Genomic DNA, 12547 nt, shown 5'->3' with positions numbered 1-12547 from the left:
ACCATAAAAAGCTTACAGCACCTGGTATTCCCAGGCGGTCTCCCATCCAAGTACTAACCAGGCCCGCCCCTGCTTAGCTTCCGAGATCGGACGAGATCGGGCTTTTTCAGGGTAGTATGGCCGTAAGCTGCCAGGGCAACTGAGAAGATCCTATTTGAAGAAGACGCAGGCCAAACTAGACTCCAGCAAAAAGTGTCAAACAGCGCCCTCTGCTGTCAGGCAAGAGCAGAAACCATGAAAAGCTTACAGCACCTGGTATTCCCAGGCGGTCTCCCATCCAAGTACTAACCAGGCCCGCCCCTGCTTAGCTTCCGAGATCAGACGAGATCGGGCGTTTTCAGGGTAGTATGGCCGTAAGCTGCCAGGACAACTGAAAAGATCTTATTTGAAGGCGACCCAGGCCAAACTAGATCCAGCAAAAAGTGTCAAACAGCGCCCTCTGCTGTCAGGCTAGAGCAGAAACCATAAAAAGCTTACAGCACCTGGTATTCCCAGGCGGTCTCCCATCCAAGTACTAACCAGGCCCGCCCCTGCTTAGCTTCCGAGATCGGACGAGATCGGGCATTTTCAGGGTAGTATGGCCGTAAGCTGCCAGGTCAACTGAAAAGATCCTATTTGAAGGTGACGCAGGCCAAACTAGACTACAGCAAAAAGTGTCAAACAGCGCCCTCTGCTGTCAGGCAAGAGCAGAAACCATAAAAAGCTTACAGCACCTGGTATTCACAGGCGGTCTCCCATCCAAGTACTAACCAGGCCCGCCCCTGCTTAGCTTCCGAGATCGGGCGTTTTCAGGGTAGTATGGCCGTAAGCTGCCAGGACAACTGAATAGATCCTATTTGAAGGCGACGCAGGCCAAACTAGACTCCAGCAAAAAGTGTCAAACAGCGCCCTCTGCTGTCAGGCAAGAGCAGAAACCATGAAAAGCTTACAGCACCTGGTATTCCCAGGCGGTCTCCCATCCAAGTACTAACCAGGCCCGCCCCTGCTTAGCTTCCGAGATCGGACGAGATCGGGTGTTTTCAGGGTAGTATGGCCGTAAGCTGCCAGGACAACTGAAAAGATCTTATTTGAAGGCGACCCAGGCCAAACTAGATCCAGCAAAAAGTGTCAAACAGCGCCCTCTGCTGTCAGGCTAGAGCAGAAACCATAAAAAGCTTACAGCACCTGGTATTCCCAGGCGGTCTCCCATCCAAGTACTAACCAGGCCCGCCCCTGCTTAGCTTCCGAGATCGGGCGTTTTCAGGGTAGTATGGCCGTAAGCTGCCAGGACAACTGAAAAGATCCTATTTGAAGAAGACGCAGGCCAAACTAGACTCCAGCAAAAAGTGTCAAACAGCGCCCTCTGCTGTCAGGCAAGAGCAGAAACCATAAAAAGCTTACAGCACCTGGTAATCCCAGGCGGTCTCCCATCCAAGTACTAACCAGGACCGCCCCTGCTTAGCTTCCGAGATCGGACGAGATCGGTCACTTTCAGGGTAGTATGGCCGTAAGCTGCAAGGGCAACTGAAAAGATCCTATTTGAAGGCGACGCAGGCCAAACTAGACTCCAGCAAAAAGTGTCAAACAGCGCCCTCTGCTGTCAGGCAAGAGCAGAAACCATAAAAAGCTTACAGCACCTGGTATTCCCAGGCGGTCTCCCATCCAAGTACTAACCAGGCCCGCCCCTGCTTAGCTTCCGAGATCGGGCGTTTTCAGGGTAGTATGGCCGTAAGCTGCCAGGACAACTGAAAAGATCCTATTTGAAGAAGACGCAGGCCAAACTAGACTCCAGCAAAAAGTGTCAAACAGCGCCCTCTGCTGTCAGGCAAGAGCAGAAACCATAAAAAGCTTACAGCACCTGGTAATCCCAGGCGGTCTCCCATCCAAGTACTAACCAGGACCGCCCCTGCTTAGCTTCCGAGATCGGACGAGATCGGGCGCTTTCAGGGTAGTATGGCCGTAAGCTGCAAGGGCAACTGAAAAGATCCTATTTGAAGGCGACGCAGGCCAAACTAGACTCCAGCAAAAAGTGTCAAACAGCGCCCTCTGCTGTCAGGCAAGAGCAGAAACCATAAAAAGCTTACAGCACCTGGTATTCCCAGGCGGTCTCCCATCCAAGTACTAACCAGGCCCGCCCCTGCTTAGCTTCCGAGATCGGGTGTTTTCAGGGTAGTATGGCCAAAAGCTGCCAAGGCAACTGAAAAGATCCTATTTGAAGGCGACGCAGGACAAACTAGACTCCAGCAAAACATGTCAAACAGCGCCCTCTGCTGTCAGGCAAGAGCAGAAACCATGAAAAGCTTACAGCACCTGGTATTCCCAGGCGGTCTCCCATCCAAGTACTAACCAGGCCCGCCCCTGCTTAGCTTCCGAGATCGGACGAGATCGGGCGTTTTCAGGGTAGTATGGCCGTAAGCTGCCACATCAACTGAAAAGATCCTATTTGAAGGCGACGCAGGCCAAACTAGACTCCAGCAAAAAGTGTCAAACAGCGCCCTCTGCTGTCAGGCAAGAGCAGAAACCATAAAAGGCTTACAGCACCTGGTATTCCCAGGCGGTCTCCCATCCAAGTACTAACCAGGCCCACCCCTGCTTAGCTTCCGAGATCGGACGAGATCGGGTGTTTTCAGGGTAGTATGGCCGTAAGCTGCCAGGGCAACTGAAAAGATCCTATTTGAAGAAGACGCAGGCCAAACTAGACTCCAGCAAAAAGTGTCAAACAGCGCCCTCTGCTGTCAGGCAAGAGCAGAAACCATGAAAAGCTTACAGCACCTGGTATTCCCAGGCGGTCTCCCATCCAAGTACTAACCAGGCCCGCCCCTGCTTAGCTTCCGAGATCGGACGAGATCAGGCGTTTTCAGGGTGGTATGGCCGTAAGCTGCCAGGACAACTGAAAAGATCTTATTTGAAGGCGACGCAGGCCAAACTAGATCCAGCAAAAAGTGTCAAACAGCGCCCTCTGCTGTCAGGCTAGAGCAGAAACCATAAAAAGCTTACAGCACCTGGTATTCCCAGGCGGTCTCCCATCCAAGTACTAACCAGGCCCTCCCCTGCTTAGCTTCCGAGATCAGGCTTTTTCAGGGTAGTGTGGCCGTAAGCTGCCAGGGCAACTGTAAAGATCCTATTTGAAGGCGACGCAGGCCAAACTAGACTCCAGCAAAAAGTGTCAAACAGCGCCCTCTGCTGTCAGGCAAGAGCAGAAACCATAAAAGGCTTACAACACCTGGTATTCCGAGGCAGTCTCCTATCCAAGTACTAACCAGGCCCACCCCTGCTTAGCTTCCGAGATCGGACGAGATCGGGCGTTTTCAGGGTAGTATGGCCGTAAGCTGCCAGGGCAACTGAAAAGATCCTATTTGAAGAAGACGCAGGCCAAACTAGACTCCAGCAAAAAGTGTCAAACAGCGCCCTCTGCTGTCAGGCAAGAGCAGAAACCATAAAAAGCTTACAGCACCTGGTATTCCCAGGCGGTCTCCCATCCAAGTACTAACCAGGCCCGCCCCTGCTTAGCTTCCGAGATCGGACGAGATCGGGCGTTTTCAGGGTAGTATGGCCGTAAGCTGCCACATCAACTGAAAAGATCCTATTTGAAGGCGACGCAGGCCAAACTAGACTCCAGCAAAAAGTGTCAAACAGCGCCCTCTGCTGTCAGGCTAGAGCAGAAACCATAAAAAGCTTACAGCACCTGGTATTCCCAGGCGGTCTCCCATCCAAGTACTAACCAGGCCCGCCCCTGCTTAGCTTCCGAGATCGGACGAGATCGGGCTTTTTCAGGGTAGTATGGCCGTAAGCTGCCAGGGCAACTGAAAAGATCCTATTTGAAGAAGACGCAGGCCAAACTAGACTCCAGCAAAAAGTGTCAAACAGCGCCCTCTGCTGTCAGGCAAGAGCAGAAACCATAAAAAGCTTACAGCACCTGGTAATCCCAGGCGGTCTCCCATCCAAGTACTAACCAGGACCGCCCCTGCTTAGCTTCCGAGATCGGACGAGATCGGGCGTTTTCAGGGTAGTATGGCCGTAAGCTGCAAGGGCAACTGAAAAGATCCTATTTGAAGGCGACGCAGGCCAAACTAGACTCCAGCAAAAAGTGTCAAACAGCGCCCTCTGCTGTCAGGCTAGAGCAGAAACCATAAAAAGCTTACAGCACCTGGTATTCCCAGGCGGTCTCCCATCCAAGTACTAACCAGGCCCGCCCCTGCTTAGCTTCCGAGATCGGACGAGATCGGGCTTTTTCAGGGTAGTATGGCCGTAAGCTGCCAGGGCAACTGAAAAGATCCTATTTGAAGAAGACGCAGGCCAAACTAGACTACAGCAAAATGTGTCAAACAGCGCCCTCTGCTGTCAGGCAAGAGCAGAAACCATGAAAAGCTTACAGCACCTGGTATTCCCAGGCGGTCTCTCATCCAAGTACTAACCAGGCCCGCCCCTGCTTAGCTTCCGAGATCGGACGAGATCAGGCGTTTTCAGGGTAGTATGGCCGTAAGCAGCCAGGTCAAATGAAAAGATCTTATTTGAAGGCGACGCAGGCCAAACTAGATCCAGCAAAAAGTGTCAAACAGCGCCCTCTGCTGTCAGGCAAGAGCAGAAACCATAAAAAGCTTACAGCACCTGGTATTCCCAGGCGGTCTCCCATCCAAGTACTAACCAGGCCCGCCCCTGCTTAGCGTCCGAGATCGGACGAGATCGGGCGTTTTCAAGGTAGTATGGCCATAAGCTGCCAGGTCAACTGAAAAGATCCTATTTGAAGAAGACGCAGGCCAAACTAGACTCCAGCAAAAAGTGTCAAACAGCGCCCTCTGCTGTCAGGCAAGAGCAGAAACCATAAAAAGCTTACAGCACCTGGTAATCCCAGGCGGTCTCCCATCCAAGTACTAACCAGGCCCGCCCCTGCTCAGCTTCCGAGATCGGACGAGATCGGGCGTTTTCAGGGTAGTATGGCCGTAAGCTGCAAGGGCAACTGAAAACATCCTATTTGAAGGCAACGCAGGCCAAACTAGACTCCAGCAAAAAGTGTAAAACACCGCCCTCTGCTGTCAGGCAAGAGCAGAAACCATAAAAAGCTTACAGCACCTGGTATTCCCAGGCGGTCTCCCATCCAAGTACTAACCAGGCCCGCCCCTGCTTAGCTTCCGAGATCGGACGAGATCGGGCTTTTTCAGGGTAGTATGGCCGTAAGCTGCCAGGGCAACTGAGAAGATCCTATTTGAAGAAGACGCAGGCCAAACTAGACTCCAGCAAAAAGTGTCAAACAGCGCCCTCTGCTGTCAGGCAAGAGCAGAAACCATGAAAAGCTTACAGCACCTGGTATTCCCAGGCGGTCTCCCATCCAAGTACTAACCAGGCCCGCCCCTGCTTAGCTTCCGAGATCAGACGAGATCGGGCGTTTTCAGGGTAGTATGGCCGTAAGCTGCCAGGACAACTGAAAAGATCTTATTTGAAGGCGACCCAGGCCAAACTAGATCCAGCAAAAAGTGTCAAACAGCGCCCTCTGCTGTCAGGCTAGAGCAGAAACCATAAAAAGCTTACAGCACCTGGTATTCCCAGGCGGTCTCCCATCCAAGTACTAACCAGGCCCGTCCCTGCTTAGCTTCCGAGATCGGGCGTTTTCAGGGTAGTATGGCCGTAAGCTGCCAGGACAACTGAAAAGATCCTATTTGAAGAAGACGCAGGCCAAACTAGACTCCAGCAAAAAGTGTCAAACAGCGCCCTCTGCTGTCAGGCAAGAGCAGAAACCATAAAAAGCTTACAGCACCTGGTAATCCCAGGCGGTCTCCCATCCAAGTACTAACCAGGACCGCCCCTGCTTAGCTTCCGAGATCGGACGAGATCGGGCGTTTTCAGGGTAGTATGGCCGTAAGCTGCAAGGGCAACTGAAAAGATCCTATTTGAAGGCGACGCAGGCCAAACTAGACTCCAGCAAAAAGTGTCAAACAGCGCCCTCTGCTGTCAGGCAAGAGCAGAAACCATGAAAAGCTTACAGCACCTGGTATTCCCAGGCGGTCTCCCATCCAAGTACTAACCAGGCCCGCCCCTGCTTAGCTTCCGAGATCGGACGAGATCGGGTGTTTTCAGGGTAGTATGGCCAAAAGCTGCCAGGACAACTGAAAAGATCTTATTTGAAGGCGACCCAGGCCAAACTAGATCCAGCAAAAAGTGTCAAACAGCGCCCTCTGCTGTCAGGCTAGAGCAGAAACCATAAAAAGCTTACAGCACCTGGTATTCCCAGGCGGTCTCCCATCCAAGTACTAACCAGGCCCGCCCCTGCTTAGCTTCCGAGATCGGGTGTTTTCAGGGTAGTATGGCCAAAAGCTGCCAAGGCAACTGAAAAGATCCTATTTGAAGGCGACGCAGGACAAACTAGACTCCAGCAAAACATGTCAAACAGCGCCCTCTGCTGTCAGGCAAGAGCAGAAACCATGAAAAGCTTACAGCACCTGGTATTCCCAGGCGGTCTCCCATCCAAGTACTAACCAGGCCCGCCCCTGCTTAGCTTCCGAGATCGGACGAGATCGGGCGTTTTCAGGGTAGTATGGCCGTAAGCTGCCACATCAACTGAAAAGATCCTATTTGAAGGCGACGCAGGCCAAACTAGACTCCAGCAAAAAGTGTCAAACAGCGCCCTCTGCTGTCAGGCAAGAGCAGAAACCATAAAAGGCTTACAGCACCTGGTATTCCCAGGCGGTCTCCCATCCAAGTACTAACCAGGCCCACCCCTGCTTAGCTTCCGAGATCGGACGAGATCGGGTGTTTTCAGGGTAGTATGGCCGTAAGCTGCCAGGGCAACTGAAAAGATCCTATTTGAAGAAGACGCAGGCCAAACTAGACTCCAGCAAAAAGTGTCAAACAGCGCCCTCTGCTGTCAGGGAAGAGCAGAAACCATGAAAAGCTTACAGCACCTGGTATTCCCAGGCGGTCTCCCATCCAAGTACTAACCAGGCCCGCCCCTGCTTAGCTTCCGAGATCGGACGAGATCAGGCGTTTTCAGGGTGGTATGGCCGTAAGCTGCCAGGACAACTGAAAAGATCTTATTTGAAGGCGACGCAGGCCAAACTAGATCCAGCAAAAAGTGTCAAACAGCGCCCTCTGCTGTCAGGCTAGAGCAGAAACCATAAAAAGCTTACAGCACCTGGTATTCCCAGGCGGTCTCCCATCCAAGTACTAACCAGGCCCTCCCCTGCTTAGCTTCCGAGATCAGGCTTTTTCAGGGTAGTGTGGCCGTAAGCTGCCAGGGCAACTGTAAAGATCCTATTTGAAGGCGACGCAGGCCAAACTAGACTCCAGCAAAAAGTGTCAAACAGCGCCCTCTGCTGTCAGGCTAGAGCAGAAACCATAAAAAGCTTACAGCACCTGGTATTCCCAGGCGGTCTCCCATCCAAGTACTAACCAGGCCCGCCCCTGCTTAGCTTCCGAGATCGGACGAGATAGGGCTTTTTCAGGGTAGTATGGCCGTAAGCTGCCAGGGCAACTGAAAAGATCCTATTTGAAGAAGACGCAGGCCAAACTAGACTCCAGCAAAATGTGTCAAACAGCGCCCTCTGCTGTCAGGCAAGAGCAGAAACCATGAAAAGCTTACAGCACCTGGTATTCCCAGGCGGTCTCTCATCCAAGTACTAACCAGGCCCGCCCCTGCTTAGCTTCCGAGATCGGACGAGATCAGGCGTTTTCAGGGTAGTATGGCCGTAAGCTGCCAGGTCAAATGAAAAGATCCTATTTGAAGGTGACGCAAGCCAAACTAGACTACAGCAAAAAGTGTCAAACAGCGCCCTCTGCTGTCAGGCAAGAGCAGAAACCATAAAAAGCTTACAGCACCTGGTATTCACAGGCGGTCTCCCATCCAAGTACTAACCAGGCCCGCCCCTGCTTAGCTTCTGAGATCGGGCGTTTTCAGGGTAGTATGGCCGTAAGCTGCCAGGACAACTGAAAAGATCCTATTTGAAGAAGACGCAGGCAAAACTAGACTCCAGCAAAAAGTGTCAAACAGCGCCCTCTGCTGTCAGGCAAGAGCAGAAACCATAAAAAGCTTACAGCACCTGGTAATCCCAGGCGGTCTCCCATCCAAGTACTAACCAGGACCGTCCCTGCTTAGCTTCCGAGATCGGACGAGATCGGGCGTTTTCAGGGTAGTATGGCCGTAAGCTGCAAGGGCAACTGAAAAGATCCTATTTGAAGGCGACGCAGGCCAAACTAGACTCCAGCAAAAAGTGTCAAACAGCGCCCTCTGCTGTCAGGCAAGAGCAGAAACCATAAAAAGCTTACAGCACCTGGTATTCCCAGGCGGTCTCCCATCCAAGTACTAACCAGGCCCGCCCCTGCTTAGCTTCCGAGATCGGGCGTTTTCAGGGTAGTATGGCCAAAAGCTGCCAGGACAACTGAAAAGATCTTATTTGAAGGCGACGCAGGCCAAACTAGATCCAGCAAAAAGTGTCAAACAGCGCCCTCTGCTGTCAGGCTAGAGCAGAAACCATAAAAAGCTTACAGCACCTGGTATTCCCAGGCGGTCTCCCATCCAAGTACTAACCAGGCCCGCCCCTGCTTAGCTTCCGAGATCAGACGAGATCGGGCGTTTTCAGGGTAGTATGGCCGTAAGCTGCCAGGTCAACTGAAAAGATCCTATTTGAAGGTGACGCAGGCCAAACTAGACTCCAGCAAAACATGTCAAACAGCGCCCTCTGCTGTCAGGCAAGAGCAGAAACCATGAAAAGCTTACAGCACCTGGTATTCCCAGGCTGTCTCCCATCCAAGTACTAACCAGGCCCGCCCCTGCTTAGCTTCCGAGATCGGACGAGATCGGGCGTTTTCAGGGTAGTATGGCCGTAAGCTGCCACATCAACTGAAAAGATCCTATTTGAAGGCGACGCAGGCCAAACTAGACTCCAGCAAAAAGTGTCAAACAGCGCCCTCTGCTGTCAGGCAAGAGCAGAAACCATAAAAGGCTTACAGCACCTGGTATTGCCAGGCGGTCTCCCTTCCAAGTACTAACCAGGCCCACCCCTGCTTAGCTTCCGAGATCGGACGAGATCGGGCGTTTTCAGGGTAGTATGGCCGTAAGCTGCCAGGGCAACTGAAAAGATCCTATTTGAAGAAGACGCAGGCCAAACTAGACTCCAGCAAAAAGTGTCAAACAGCGCCCTCTGCTGTCAGGCAAGAGCAGAAACCATGAAAAGCTTACAGCACCTGGTATTCCCAGGCGGTCTCCCATCCAAGTACTAACCAGGCCCGCCCCTGCTTAGCTTCCGAGATCGGACGAGATCAGGCGTTTTCAGGGTGGTATGGCCGTAAGCTGCCAGGACAACTGAAAAGATCTTATTTGAAGGCGACCCAGGCCAAACTAGATCCAGCAAAAAGTGTCAAACAGCGCCCTCTGCTGTCAGGCTAGAGCAGAAACCATAAAAAGCTTACAGCACCTGGTATTCCCAGGCGGTCTCCCATCCAAGTACTAACCAAGCCCGCCCCTGCTTAGCTTCCGAGATCGGACGAGATCGGGCATTTTCAGGGTAGTATGGCCGTAAGCTGCCAGGTCAACTGAAAAGATCCTATTTGAAGGTGACGCAGGCCAAACTAGACTACAGCAAAAAGTGTCAAACAGCGCCCTCTGCTGTCAGGCAAGAGCAGAAACCATAAAAAGCTTACAGCACCTGGTATTCACAGGCGGTCTCCCATCCAAGTACTAACCAGGCCCGCCCCTGCTTAGCTTCCGAGATCGGGCGTTTTCAGGGTAGTATGGCCGTAAGCTGCCAGGACAACTGAAAAGATCCTATTTGAAGAAGACGCAGGCCAAACTAGACTCCAGCAAAAAGTGTCAAACAGCGCCCTCTGCTGTCAGGCAAGAGCAGAAACCATAAAAAGCTTACAGCACCTGGTAATCCCAGGCGGTCTCCCATCCAAGTACTAACCAGGACCGCCCCTGCTTAGCTTCCGAGATCGGACGAGATCGGGCGTTTTCAGGGTAGTATGGCCGTAAGCTGCAAGGGCAACTGAAAAGATCCTATTTGAAGGCGACGCAGGCCAAACTAGACTCCAGCAAAAAGTGTCAAACAGCGCCCTCTGCTGTCAGGTAAGAGCAGAAACCATAAAAGGCTTACAACACCTGGTATTCCGAGGCAGTCTCCTATCCAAGTACTAACCAGGCCCACCCCTGCTTAGCTTCCGAGATCGGACGAGATCGGGCGTTTTCAGGGTAGTATGGCCGTAAGCTGCCAGGACAACTGAAAAGATCCTATTTGAAGAAGACGCAGGCCAAACTAGACTCCAGCAAAAAGTGTCAAACAGCGCCCTCTGCTGTCAGGCAAGAGCAGAAACCATAAAAAGCTTACAGCACCTGGTAATCCCAGGCGGTCTCCCATCCAAGTACTAACCAGGACCGCCCCTGCTTAGCTTCCGAGATCGGACGAGATCGGGCGTTTTCAGGGTAGTATGGCCGTAAGCTGCAAGGGCAACTGAAAAGATCCTATTTGAAGGCGACGCAGGCCAAACTAGACTCCAGCAAAAAGTGTCAAACAGCGCCCTCTGCTGTCAGGTAAGAGCAGAAACCATAAAAGGCTTACAACACCTGGTATTCCGAGGCAGTCTCCTATCCAAGTACTAACCAGGCCCACCCCTGCTTAGCTTCCGAGATCGGACGAGATCGGGCGTTTTCAGGGTAGTATGGCCGTAAGCTGCCAGGGCAACTGAAAAGATCCTATTTGAAGAAGACGCAGGCCAAACTAGACTCCAGCAAAAAGTGTCAAACAGCGCCATCTGCTGTCAGGCAAGAGCAGAAACCATAAAAAGCTTACAGCACCTGGTATTCCCAGGCGGTCTCCCATCCAAGTACTAACCAGGCCCGCCCCTGCTTAGCTTCCGAGATCGGACGAGATCGGGCGTTTTCAGGGTAGTATGGCCGTAAGCTGCCACATCAACTGAAAAGATCCTATTTGAAGGCGACGCAGGCCAAACTAGACTCCAGCAAAAAGTGTCAAACAGCGCCCTCTGCTGTCAGGCTAGAGCAGAAACCATAAAAAGCTTACAGCACCTGGTATTCCCAGGCGGTCTCCCATCCAAGTACTAACCAGGCCCGCCCCTGCTTAGCTTCCGAGATCGGACGAGATTGGGCTTTTTCAGGGTAGTATGGCCGTAAGCTGCCAGGGCAACTGAAAAGATCCTATTTGAAGAAGACCCAGGCCAAACTAGACTACAGCAAAATGTGTCAAACAGCGCCCTCTGCTGTCAGGCAAGAGCAGAAACCATGAAAAGCTTACAGCACCTGGTATTCCCAGGCGGTCTCTCATCCAAGTACTAACCAGGCCCGCCCCTGCTTAGCTTCCGAGATCGGACGAGATCAGGCGTTTTCAGGGTAGTATGGCCGTAAGCAGCCAGGTCAAATGAAAAGATCTTATTTGAAGGCGACGCAGGCCAAACTAGATCCAGCAAAAAGTGTCAAACAGCGCCCTCTGCTGTCAGGCAAGAGCAGAAACCATAAAAAGCTTACAGCACCTGGTATTCCCAGGCGGTCTCCCATCCAAGTACTAACCAGGCCCGCCCCTGCTTAGCGTCCGAGATCGGACGAGATCGGGCGTTTTCAAGGTAGTATGGCCATAAGCTGCCAGGTCAACTGAAAAGATCCTATTTGAAGAAGACGCAGGCCAAACTAGACTCCAGCAAAAAGTGTCAAACAGCGCCCTCTGCTGTCAGGCAAGAGCAGAAACCATAAAAAGCTTACAGCACCTGGTAATCCCAGGCGGTCTCCCATCCAAGTACTAACCAGGCCCGCCCCTGCTCAGCTTCCGAGATCGGACGAGATCGGGCGTTTTCAGGGTAGTATGGCCGTAAGCTGCAAGGGCAACTGAAAACATCCTATTTGAAGGCAACGCAGGCCAAACTAGACTCCAGCAAAAAGTGTAAAACACCGCCCTCTGCTGTCAGGCAAGAGCAGAAACCATAAAAAGCTTACAGCACCTGGTATTCCCAGGCGGTCTCCCATCCAAGTACTAACCAGGCCCGCCCCTGCTTAGCTTCCGAGATCGGACGAGATCGGGCTTTTTCAGGGTAGTATGGCCGTAAGCTGCCAGGGCAACTGAGAAGATCCTATTTGAAGAAGACGCAGGCCAAACTAGACTCCAGCAAAAAGTGTCAAACAGCGCCCTCTGCTGTCAGGCAAGAGCAGAAACCATGAAAAGCTTACAGCACCTGGTATTCCCAGGCGGTCTCCCATCCAAGTACTAACCAGGCCCGCCCCTGCTTAGCTTCCGAGATCAGACGAGATCGGGCGTTTTCAGGGTAGTATGGCCGTAAGCTGCCAGGACAACTGAAAAGATCTTATTTGAAGGCGACCCAGGCCAAACTAGATCCAGCAAAAAGTGTCAAACAGCGCCCTCTGCTGTCAGGCTAGAGCAGAAACCATAAAAAGCTTACAGCACCTGGTATTCCCAGGCGGTCTCCCATCCAAGTACTAACCAGGCCCGCCCCTGCTTAGCTTCCGAGATCGGACGAGATCGGGCATTTTCAGGGTAGTATGGCCGTAAGCTGCCAGGTCAACTGAAAAGATCCTATTTGAAGGTGACGCAGGCCAAACTAGACTACAGCAAAAAGT

The 12547-nt window shown here is 52.3% G+C and overlaps 44 non-coding genes and 11 pseudogenes across 44 annotated transcripts; all 55 read right to left on the bottom strand.

Annotated features, from left to right (window-relative positions):
* Positions 1-9: 9 nt before the first annotated feature.
* LOC131116295 (5S ribosomal RNA) lies at positions 10-128 on the bottom strand. The gene has a single exon (XR_009123549.1). It is a non-coding gene; the product is annotated as a 5S ribosomal RNA (ribosomal RNA).
* Positions 129-240: 112 nt separating this feature from the next.
* Positions 241-359, bottom strand: LOC131115336 (5S ribosomal RNA). Its single transcript, XR_009122616.1, has one exon. It is a non-coding gene; the product is annotated as a 5S ribosomal RNA (ribosomal RNA).
* Positions 360-470: 111 nt separating this feature from the next.
* LOC131115630 (5S ribosomal RNA) lies at positions 471-589 on the bottom strand. The gene has a single exon (XR_009122906.1). It is a non-coding gene; the product is annotated as a 5S ribosomal RNA (ribosomal RNA).
* Positions 590-701: 112 nt separating this feature from the next.
* On the bottom strand, positions 702-810 carry LOC131112218 (5S ribosomal RNA; annotated as a pseudogene).
* A 112-nt stretch (positions 811-922) lies between these two features.
* On the bottom strand, positions 923-1041 carry LOC131116716 (5S ribosomal RNA). Its single transcript, XR_009123955.1, has one exon. It is a non-coding gene; the product is annotated as a 5S ribosomal RNA (ribosomal RNA).
* A 111-nt stretch (positions 1042-1152) lies between these two features.
* On the bottom strand, positions 1153-1261 carry LOC131111746 (5S ribosomal RNA; annotated as a pseudogene).
* Positions 1262-1373: 112 nt separating this feature from the next.
* Positions 1374-1492, bottom strand: LOC131111560 (5S ribosomal RNA). Its single transcript, XR_009121268.1, has one exon. It is a non-coding gene; the product is annotated as a 5S ribosomal RNA (ribosomal RNA).
* Positions 1493-1604: 112 nt separating this feature from the next.
* On the bottom strand, positions 1605-1713 carry LOC131111745 (5S ribosomal RNA; annotated as a pseudogene).
* A 112-nt stretch (positions 1714-1825) lies between these two features.
* On the bottom strand, positions 1826-1944 carry LOC131117941 (5S ribosomal RNA). The gene has a single exon (XR_009125139.1). It is a non-coding gene; the product is annotated as a 5S ribosomal RNA (ribosomal RNA).
* Positions 1945-2056: 112 nt separating this feature from the next.
* Positions 2057-2165, bottom strand: LOC131112446 (5S ribosomal RNA; annotated as a pseudogene).
* A 112-nt stretch (positions 2166-2277) lies between these two features.
* Positions 2278-2396, bottom strand: LOC131114440 (5S ribosomal RNA). Its single transcript, XR_009121750.1, has one exon. It is a non-coding gene; the product is annotated as a 5S ribosomal RNA (ribosomal RNA).
* A 112-nt stretch (positions 2397-2508) lies between these two features.
* LOC131118620 (5S ribosomal RNA) lies at positions 2509-2627 on the bottom strand. The gene has a single exon (XR_009125780.1). It is a non-coding gene; the product is annotated as a 5S ribosomal RNA (ribosomal RNA).
* A 112-nt stretch (positions 2628-2739) lies between these two features.
* On the bottom strand, positions 2740-2858 carry LOC131111703 (5S ribosomal RNA). Its single transcript, XR_009121317.1, has one exon. It is a non-coding gene; the product is annotated as a 5S ribosomal RNA (ribosomal RNA).
* Positions 2859-2969: 111 nt separating this feature from the next.
* LOC131113886 (5S ribosomal RNA) lies at positions 2970-3078 on the bottom strand (annotated as a pseudogene).
* A 112-nt stretch (positions 3079-3190) lies between these two features.
* On the bottom strand, positions 3191-3309 carry LOC131117110 (5S ribosomal RNA). Its single transcript, XR_009124337.1, has one exon. It is a non-coding gene; the product is annotated as a 5S ribosomal RNA (ribosomal RNA).
* Positions 3310-3421: 112 nt separating this feature from the next.
* Positions 3422-3540, bottom strand: LOC131114439 (5S ribosomal RNA). The gene has a single exon (XR_009121749.1). It is a non-coding gene; the product is annotated as a 5S ribosomal RNA (ribosomal RNA).
* Positions 3541-3652: 112 nt separating this feature from the next.
* Positions 3653-3771, bottom strand: LOC131116294 (5S ribosomal RNA). Its single transcript, XR_009123548.1, has one exon. It is a non-coding gene; the product is annotated as a 5S ribosomal RNA (ribosomal RNA).
* Positions 3772-3883: 112 nt separating this feature from the next.
* LOC131118205 (5S ribosomal RNA) lies at positions 3884-4002 on the bottom strand. Its single transcript, XR_009125371.1, has one exon. It is a non-coding gene; the product is annotated as a 5S ribosomal RNA (ribosomal RNA).
* Positions 4003-4114: 112 nt separating this feature from the next.
* Positions 4115-4233, bottom strand: LOC131116293 (5S ribosomal RNA). Its single transcript, XR_009123547.1, has one exon. It is a non-coding gene; the product is annotated as a 5S ribosomal RNA (ribosomal RNA).
* Positions 4234-4345: 112 nt separating this feature from the next.
* Positions 4346-4464, bottom strand: LOC131117685 (5S ribosomal RNA). Its single transcript, XR_009124896.1, has one exon. It is a non-coding gene; the product is annotated as a 5S ribosomal RNA (ribosomal RNA).
* A 111-nt stretch (positions 4465-4575) lies between these two features.
* On the bottom strand, positions 4576-4694 carry LOC131117277 (5S ribosomal RNA). Its single transcript, XR_009124499.1, has one exon. It is a non-coding gene; the product is annotated as a 5S ribosomal RNA (ribosomal RNA).
* Positions 4695-4806: 112 nt separating this feature from the next.
* On the bottom strand, positions 4807-4925 carry LOC131118445 (5S ribosomal RNA). Its single transcript, XR_009125617.1, has one exon. It is a non-coding gene; the product is annotated as a 5S ribosomal RNA (ribosomal RNA).
* A 112-nt stretch (positions 4926-5037) lies between these two features.
* Positions 5038-5156, bottom strand: LOC131116291 (5S ribosomal RNA). Its single transcript, XR_009123545.1, has one exon. It is a non-coding gene; the product is annotated as a 5S ribosomal RNA (ribosomal RNA).
* Positions 5157-5268: 112 nt separating this feature from the next.
* On the bottom strand, positions 5269-5387 carry LOC131115334 (5S ribosomal RNA). The gene has a single exon (XR_009122615.1). It is a non-coding gene; the product is annotated as a 5S ribosomal RNA (ribosomal RNA).
* Positions 5388-5498: 111 nt separating this feature from the next.
* LOC131111581 (5S ribosomal RNA) lies at positions 5499-5607 on the bottom strand (annotated as a pseudogene).
* A 112-nt stretch (positions 5608-5719) lies between these two features.
* Positions 5720-5838, bottom strand: LOC131118204 (5S ribosomal RNA). Its single transcript, XR_009125370.1, has one exon. It is a non-coding gene; the product is annotated as a 5S ribosomal RNA (ribosomal RNA).
* Positions 5839-5950: 112 nt separating this feature from the next.
* Positions 5951-6069, bottom strand: LOC131115974 (5S ribosomal RNA). Its single transcript, XR_009123241.1, has one exon. It is a non-coding gene; the product is annotated as a 5S ribosomal RNA (ribosomal RNA).
* A 111-nt stretch (positions 6070-6180) lies between these two features.
* LOC131112444 (5S ribosomal RNA) lies at positions 6181-6289 on the bottom strand (annotated as a pseudogene).
* A 112-nt stretch (positions 6290-6401) lies between these two features.
* LOC131114438 (5S ribosomal RNA) lies at positions 6402-6520 on the bottom strand. The gene has a single exon (XR_009121748.1). It is a non-coding gene; the product is annotated as a 5S ribosomal RNA (ribosomal RNA).
* A 112-nt stretch (positions 6521-6632) lies between these two features.
* On the bottom strand, positions 6633-6751 carry LOC131117468 (5S ribosomal RNA). The gene has a single exon (XR_009124685.1). It is a non-coding gene; the product is annotated as a 5S ribosomal RNA (ribosomal RNA).
* Positions 6752-6863: 112 nt separating this feature from the next.
* LOC131111692 (5S ribosomal RNA) lies at positions 6864-6982 on the bottom strand. Its single transcript, XR_009121316.1, has one exon. It is a non-coding gene; the product is annotated as a 5S ribosomal RNA (ribosomal RNA).
* A 111-nt stretch (positions 6983-7093) lies between these two features.
* On the bottom strand, positions 7094-7202 carry LOC131113884 (5S ribosomal RNA; annotated as a pseudogene).
* Positions 7203-7314: 112 nt separating this feature from the next.
* LOC131118515 (5S ribosomal RNA) lies at positions 7315-7433 on the bottom strand. Its single transcript, XR_009125696.1, has one exon. It is a non-coding gene; the product is annotated as a 5S ribosomal RNA (ribosomal RNA).
* Positions 7434-7545: 112 nt separating this feature from the next.
* On the bottom strand, positions 7546-7664 carry LOC131117684 (5S ribosomal RNA). The gene has a single exon (XR_009124895.1). It is a non-coding gene; the product is annotated as a 5S ribosomal RNA (ribosomal RNA).
* A 112-nt stretch (positions 7665-7776) lies between these two features.
* Positions 7777-7885, bottom strand: LOC131113725 (5S ribosomal RNA; annotated as a pseudogene).
* A 112-nt stretch (positions 7886-7997) lies between these two features.
* LOC131117914 (5S ribosomal RNA) lies at positions 7998-8116 on the bottom strand. Its single transcript, XR_009125116.1, has one exon. It is a non-coding gene; the product is annotated as a 5S ribosomal RNA (ribosomal RNA).
* A 112-nt stretch (positions 8117-8228) lies between these two features.
* LOC131112960 (5S ribosomal RNA) lies at positions 8229-8337 on the bottom strand (annotated as a pseudogene).
* A 111-nt stretch (positions 8338-8448) lies between these two features.
* LOC131115333 (5S ribosomal RNA) lies at positions 8449-8567 on the bottom strand. The gene has a single exon (XR_009122614.1). It is a non-coding gene; the product is annotated as a 5S ribosomal RNA (ribosomal RNA).
* A 112-nt stretch (positions 8568-8679) lies between these two features.
* LOC131117499 (5S ribosomal RNA) lies at positions 8680-8798 on the bottom strand. Its single transcript, XR_009124714.1, has one exon. It is a non-coding gene; the product is annotated as a 5S ribosomal RNA (ribosomal RNA).
* A 112-nt stretch (positions 8799-8910) lies between these two features.
* On the bottom strand, positions 8911-9029 carry LOC131117703 (5S ribosomal RNA). Its single transcript, XR_009124913.1, has one exon. It is a non-coding gene; the product is annotated as a 5S ribosomal RNA (ribosomal RNA).
* A 112-nt stretch (positions 9030-9141) lies between these two features.
* On the bottom strand, positions 9142-9260 carry LOC131111681 (5S ribosomal RNA). Its single transcript, XR_009121315.1, has one exon. It is a non-coding gene; the product is annotated as a 5S ribosomal RNA (ribosomal RNA).
* Positions 9261-9371: 111 nt separating this feature from the next.
* LOC131116353 (5S ribosomal RNA) lies at positions 9372-9490 on the bottom strand. The gene has a single exon (XR_009123604.1). It is a non-coding gene; the product is annotated as a 5S ribosomal RNA (ribosomal RNA).
* A 112-nt stretch (positions 9491-9602) lies between these two features.
* Positions 9603-9711, bottom strand: LOC131112216 (5S ribosomal RNA; annotated as a pseudogene).
* A 112-nt stretch (positions 9712-9823) lies between these two features.
* On the bottom strand, positions 9824-9942 carry LOC131118202 (5S ribosomal RNA). Its single transcript, XR_009125368.1, has one exon. It is a non-coding gene; the product is annotated as a 5S ribosomal RNA (ribosomal RNA).
* Positions 9943-10054: 112 nt separating this feature from the next.
* Positions 10055-10173, bottom strand: LOC131117109 (5S ribosomal RNA). Its single transcript, XR_009124336.1, has one exon. It is a non-coding gene; the product is annotated as a 5S ribosomal RNA (ribosomal RNA).
* Positions 10174-10285: 112 nt separating this feature from the next.
* On the bottom strand, positions 10286-10404 carry LOC131118201 (5S ribosomal RNA). Its single transcript, XR_009125367.1, has one exon. It is a non-coding gene; the product is annotated as a 5S ribosomal RNA (ribosomal RNA).
* A 112-nt stretch (positions 10405-10516) lies between these two features.
* LOC131117108 (5S ribosomal RNA) lies at positions 10517-10635 on the bottom strand. The gene has a single exon (XR_009124335.1). It is a non-coding gene; the product is annotated as a 5S ribosomal RNA (ribosomal RNA).
* Positions 10636-10747: 112 nt separating this feature from the next.
* On the bottom strand, positions 10748-10866 carry LOC131114436 (5S ribosomal RNA). Its single transcript, XR_009121746.1, has one exon. It is a non-coding gene; the product is annotated as a 5S ribosomal RNA (ribosomal RNA).
* A 112-nt stretch (positions 10867-10978) lies between these two features.
* Positions 10979-11097, bottom strand: LOC131118311 (5S ribosomal RNA). The gene has a single exon (XR_009125476.1). It is a non-coding gene; the product is annotated as a 5S ribosomal RNA (ribosomal RNA).
* Positions 11098-11209: 112 nt separating this feature from the next.
* LOC131117683 (5S ribosomal RNA) lies at positions 11210-11328 on the bottom strand. The gene has a single exon (XR_009124894.1). It is a non-coding gene; the product is annotated as a 5S ribosomal RNA (ribosomal RNA).
* A 111-nt stretch (positions 11329-11439) lies between these two features.
* On the bottom strand, positions 11440-11558 carry LOC131117276 (5S ribosomal RNA). The gene has a single exon (XR_009124498.1). It is a non-coding gene; the product is annotated as a 5S ribosomal RNA (ribosomal RNA).
* A 112-nt stretch (positions 11559-11670) lies between these two features.
* On the bottom strand, positions 11671-11789 carry LOC131118444 (5S ribosomal RNA). Its single transcript, XR_009125616.1, has one exon. It is a non-coding gene; the product is annotated as a 5S ribosomal RNA (ribosomal RNA).
* Positions 11790-11901: 112 nt separating this feature from the next.
* On the bottom strand, positions 11902-12020 carry LOC131116289 (5S ribosomal RNA). The gene has a single exon (XR_009123544.1). It is a non-coding gene; the product is annotated as a 5S ribosomal RNA (ribosomal RNA).
* Positions 12021-12132: 112 nt separating this feature from the next.
* LOC131115332 (5S ribosomal RNA) lies at positions 12133-12251 on the bottom strand. Its single transcript, XR_009122613.1, has one exon. It is a non-coding gene; the product is annotated as a 5S ribosomal RNA (ribosomal RNA).
* Positions 12252-12362: 111 nt separating this feature from the next.
* LOC131115629 (5S ribosomal RNA) lies at positions 12363-12481 on the bottom strand. The gene has a single exon (XR_009122905.1). It is a non-coding gene; the product is annotated as a 5S ribosomal RNA (ribosomal RNA).
* Between the last annotated feature and the right edge of the window lie 66 nt (positions 12482-12547).

Source organism: Doryrhamphus excisus, unplaced genomic scaffold (genome assembly GCF_030265055.1).
Source record: "Doryrhamphus excisus isolate RoL2022-K1 unplaced genomic scaffold, RoL_Dexc_1.0 HiC_scaffold_25, whole genome shotgun sequence".
Lineage (NCBI taxonomy): Eukaryota > Metazoa > Chordata > Actinopteri > Syngnathiformes > Syngnathidae > Doryrhamphus > Doryrhamphus excisus.
The sequence above is the reverse complement of the archived record's forward strand: the minus strand, read 5'-3'. Positions and strand labels throughout refer to the sequence as shown.